The sequence below is a fragment of the Chenopodium album genome, chromosome 5, assembly GCF_948465745.1.
Source record: "Chenopodium album chromosome 5, dcCheAlbu1.1, whole genome shotgun sequence".
Taxonomy (NCBI): Eukaryota; Viridiplantae; Streptophyta; class Magnoliopsida; order Caryophyllales; family Amaranthaceae; genus Chenopodium; species Chenopodium album.
Genome location: NC_137838.1, coordinates 62,873,302 through 62,878,576, shown reverse-complemented (window position 1 = coordinate 62,878,576; position 5,275 = coordinate 62,873,302). Strand labels below are relative to the sequence as shown.

The 5,275-nt window shown below is 39.4% G+C and overlaps 1 non-coding gene across 1 annotated transcript; it reads right to left on the bottom strand.

Moving 5' to 3' along the window:
- Nucleotides 1–2,261: 2,261 nt before the first annotated feature.
- On the bottom strand, nucleotides 2,262–2,367 carry LOC145633448 (small nucleolar RNA R71). Its single transcript, XR_014112773.1, has one exon. It is a non-coding gene; the product is annotated as a small nucleolar RNA R71 (small nucleolar RNA).
- Nucleotides 2,368–5,275: the final 2,908 nt, after the last annotated feature.

Here is a 5,275-nt window from a genome sequence, read left to right as displayed (position 1 = left end):
AGGCACGTTTTTGCTATAGTTAGAGCTTTTTCATAGTCTTCTTAGTCGTTTTTAGAGTCATGTCTGCATAAGTTATTATATGTCGCTCTATTACGCTCTGTTTGTGTTTTTCTTAATGTTCCAGGTGATTTCACAGTCATTTGGAAGCTTTATTTCGAAGTGTTTAGAGATGATTCGGATGATATTTGAATGGAAATCGATGGATCGAGTTCATCGATCAAGGGATTTATGCTCGTGGATGTTGGCTCTAAGGATTTTGTGCATGGAAAATGAAAATAGCATCCACGGGAGTCACCATGGACCTTGCGGAAGTGAATTTGAGTTAGAAACGGGGAAAAACGAAGGTTTGCAAGGTATCAAAAATGACCTTTGCTCACTCTTTTGATCATATCTTGAGTTCTCAAATCGGATTGATGCGATTCAAGTTGCGTTGGAAACTAGACTTGAAGAGCTTGGTCACACGCCCCGAGAAGATTCCTATAACAGAAGTTATGGGCATTTGAATCTAGCCGATGCAATCAGCCAACCGCAGGGCTGGCTGCGCCTATGTCCCGCGCCCCCTCGAGGCTGCTGCCGCCACTGCCAGGGCGCGGGAACCACCCTGCGGCCGCGGGTCTGGTCGAGTGGTTGAGCAGCGTTTTGAAGCCATGAGCGACCTTAAGTCTTCACTTCTTTTCACGTCATCGGTCTACCAACTTTATTTGTTGCCATATCATCATCTACCATCCAATAATATTGTAGCTTATGCATTTATTTATTTATTTTTATTTTAATTAGCTTAGAATTAGATTTGAATATAAATACTTGAGGGATTTTATTTTCCTCTCTTATGCTTTATTTTTCTAGATTTAACGCTTCTTAGTTTTCTTTCTCTCGATTGTTGAACCCTAGCTTTTCATTCTTCATTAATTCAATCATCGAGGTATTTCAATTATTCTTTTCATTCTTTATTTATTTTATTAATTATGAATTCAAGTTTATTTATCTCTTTTGTTTTGTTTATTTCAATTATGAGTGAGTAGTCGGTTTCTAGGGTTAAGTGAGGGAAGCCATGTTTATACCATGATTATTTGTGCTTATTTATTTATAAATTTATGAATTAGGGTTTGAATAATTCCAATTGATTTGTGCTTTATTGTTTGATTCATGTAATTAGCCAATATCATGAGTTAATTATTTAGCTAATAAAAATTAGAATTGAAAGATCATATTTTTAGAGGCTTAATTACAATTGGCGAATTTGATTATGTTAGCGACCGAACTACATATGTTAATTCGTAAGCGTTAATTCCCGACCGTAGGATTAACAAGTGCTTTAATTATTCGACCTAGTTTGTTTATTAATGGATTGTTTGCATTTCTTGGATTGGTATAAGCATGGTGGACCGAACGTATGCCCTAGACTTTAATTTGTCTGAGAACAACCTTATTTTCATTATTGTCATTCTTTAGTTAATTAATCATCGAATCATTATTTGTTTATAGAAATAGTTCATATAATTGGACAAAAACTAATAGAACTTGTCTCCCTGTGGGATTCGACCCGTATTTGCTAAATCTCTGCTAACCTTAGACACTGTGCACTTGCGGTATAACTTTTTATTCATCAAGTTTTTGGCGCCTTTGCCGGGGAGACGGCTAGATTCTATTAGTTTTAGTTTGATTGTTTGAACTGTTTTTATTGTCCCATTGGAACTTCTAGTTTCAATTGGGACATTCTCATTGCTTTCTTTTCTTTTTGTTTATGCCCAGGTCAAAACAAACAGGTGATTTGATCCCTACGGATCCGGACTTGGACAAGACCCTTAGGCAACTCAAAAAACAAGGGAAAGGGAAGCAGAAAAAGACCTACTCATAGAAGATCTCTACAACACAGTTTGACACACGCAAAGAGATAACTTATAATAGGTCACTTAATTCTTACGGAGTACCATCCCAAGATGGCATTCCAACGGGTCTTAAAATGCCAGCAATCACTGCAGAGAACTTCAAAATCAAACCCGCATTGCTCAGTATGGTCCAACAAAATCAATTTAGTGGCCATCCTACTGACGAGCCGATTAATCACTTGCAGCGCTTTCAACCATTATGCTCCACTGTTCATCACAAAGGAGTCACTCAAGATCAATTGAAGGTGATGTTGTTTGGATTTTCCCTTCGCGATAAAGCTTAAAAGTGGTTGAACACTGTCGAGGAGACGGAGTGGAGCAAGATTTCTCAAGCATTCCTCAGAGAATATTTTCCCCCTGAAAAAACTGAAAAGATTCGACATCAAATATCAACATTTTCTCAAGAGTCGGGGGAATCTCTTAGGGAAGCATGGGATAGATTCTTAGATCTTCAACGATCATGCCCGCATCACAATTTTGAGAAGTGGAATCTTGTTCATATTTTCTATAACGGACTAGAACCCGAGACTAAATGTATTGTTGATTCTGCCGCAGGTGGTGTTTTCCTTGACAAGACAATCGAGGAAGGGTATGATTTTCTTGCAAATCTTGCAGCCAACCACTTCTCATCTCCAAGAACGCGACCAAAGAAAGGGAAGATGGAATTTGAAGCCTATTCACTCATGACATCTCAAATGGCTCAATTAATTGCAAAGATTGAAGCATTGCAGGCTGCTCAAGAATCTTCTCTTTTATCTGTTAATGCTATGTCTTCTCAACCTTTGCAAACTAATTTTTTTGTGAATTGTGTGGTATACAGGGTCATTTTGGATATCAATGTGCTCAGAATTCTCAAGACACCAATCAGATGGAGTAGGTGAATGCCTTTCAACAAAGGCAACCAAATGATCCATATTCTAACACATTTAATCTAGGTTGGAGGAATCATCCCTACCTTTCATACAAAAGCAATAATGTTCAAAATCCTCAACCTCAGCAATAATGGGCTCAACCTCAGCAACAGTGGTCACAGCCTTAGAACCCTCAACCTCAGCAATATGTTGCAAGGCCTCCACAACATCAACAAGGGACCTTTCATCATCCTCCTCCGGGTTTCAATAGACCACCTCAACAACCTACTCATGGAAATGCTAGCACTCACGAGCCTACTATGTCTGACCTCATGAGAATGATGACATCCATGAAGCAAAACACTGAAGATAGCATCAAGGAGTTAAAAAATACGACAAAGCATTTGGAGAACCAAATCTCGCAAGTCGTAGGTACCAATATCCAAAGGCAACCTGGCCACTTACCAGGACAGCCTATCCCTAAGGAGACCGCCAATGCTATCACTACTCGTAGTGGTGTTAGCTATGAAGGGCCCCAAATGCCTATTGATGATGCAAATCTTGAGAAGGATAAGAGTAAGGTTGCAGAGAAGGCCTTGGATGATGTTCCCACCTCAAAAGATGGGAAAGCTAAAGCAAGTGATGCTGAGAAAGAGAAAAAGAAAGGTTCCGAGCCTCCACCTGTCGAGCCAAAGCTACCATTCCCACATCGGATGCAAAAGAACAAGGTCGATCAACAATTTGGTAAGTTCTTGAGTATGGTCAAGAACCTTGAGGTAACTATTTCTTTTAATGATTTGGTCTCTCAAGTTCCAATGTATGAAAAGTTTTTAAAGGAAATGATTACTAAGAAGAAAGACTTTGGTGGTGTAGAAACAGTCGCTCTAGCTGCAGAGTGTAGTGCTATATTGCAAAATAAATTCCCACCTAAGCTTAAGGACCCTGGTAGTTTTTCCATCCCATGTCATGTAGGTGCATTATTCATTGATAAAGCTTTATGTGACTTAGGTGCTAGTGTGTCTGTTATGCCTCTTTCTGTTTGTAACAGGTTGAATATGGGAGCTTTAAAATGCACACAGATCACTTTGCAAAGGGCGGATCATTCTATAAAATACCCTTTAGGTGTTTTGGAGGATGTCCCCGTTCGGGTTGGGAAATTTTTCATTCCTGTTGACTTTGTAGTTTTGGATATGGAGGAGGATAGTAATATCCCGATCATTTTAGGTAGACCTTTCTTGTGTACTGCAGGTGTTGTTATTAATGTCAAGTCTGGGTCCTTTACTTTGTCTGTTGGTGATGATACAGTGACTTTTAATCTAACCAATGCGATGAAGTCGCCTATACTTGAGAATACTTGTTGCAGGATTGATGTGCTTGATGAGATTGTGAGAGATGATACGCCTCGTGAGTTAGCTAATGATCCATTAGAAGCTGTTCTCACCCTGGAGGTATCTGAAGGAGAAGGAGATGCAGAGATTGACTCCTTGATTCGTGACTTGGATGCCCCTAACACTGAGGGGTTTGAGGTAATGGAAACTATTTGTTCTACTTCTGAGTCACAGGTAAAAAAGGTAGAGTTAAAACCTTTGCCTTCTCATCTTAAATATGCATTTCTTGATGATAATGAGGAATGCCCTGTAATTGTTAGTGCTAAACTCGATGATAGCCAACTTTCTAAGCTTTTGACTATGCTTCGCGTACATAAAAAGGCAATCGGGTATAGCATTGATGATCTTACAGGGATAAGTCCTAATTTTTGTATGCATAGAATCAATCTGGAAGAGAATCATCGCCCTTGCATCCAACCACAACGTCGATTGAATCCTAATATGCAAGAGGTGGTGAAGAAAGAGGTAATGAAACTTCTTGACGCGGGCATCATCTACCCCATCTCATATTCTAAGTGGGTGAGCCCGGTACAAGTCGTTCCTAAGAAAGGGGGGACAACTGTTGTTAAAAATGATAAGAATGAACTAATTCCTACTCGTGTTGTCACAGGTTGGCGTATGTGTATCGATTATCGCAGGTTGAACACAGCCACCTTGAAAGATCACTTCCCCTTACCTTTTATAGATCAAATGCTTGAAAGATTATAAAAACATAGTTTTTTCTGTTATTTGGATGGATATTCAGGTCTCTTTCATATTCCCATTCATCCGGAAGATCAAGAGAAGACAACGTTCACATGCCCCTATGGTACATTTGCTTATCGCAGAATGCCATTTGGGTTGTGTAACGCCCCTGCGACGTTTCAAAGGTGTATGATGGCCATTTTCTCTGATTTCATTGAGAACATCATGGAGGTATTTATGGATGATTTCAGTGTTTATGGTTCTGACTTTGATATGTGCTTGCATAATCTTTCTAAGGTGCTTAAACGTTGTACAGATGTCAATTTGGTCTTGAATTGGGAAAAGTGCCACTTCATGGTCAATGAAGGAGTGGTACTTGGTCATCTTATTTCTGATCGTGGCATCCAAGTTGACAAAGCAAAAATTGAGGTGATTGAGAAACTTCCCCCTCCCGTGAATGTCA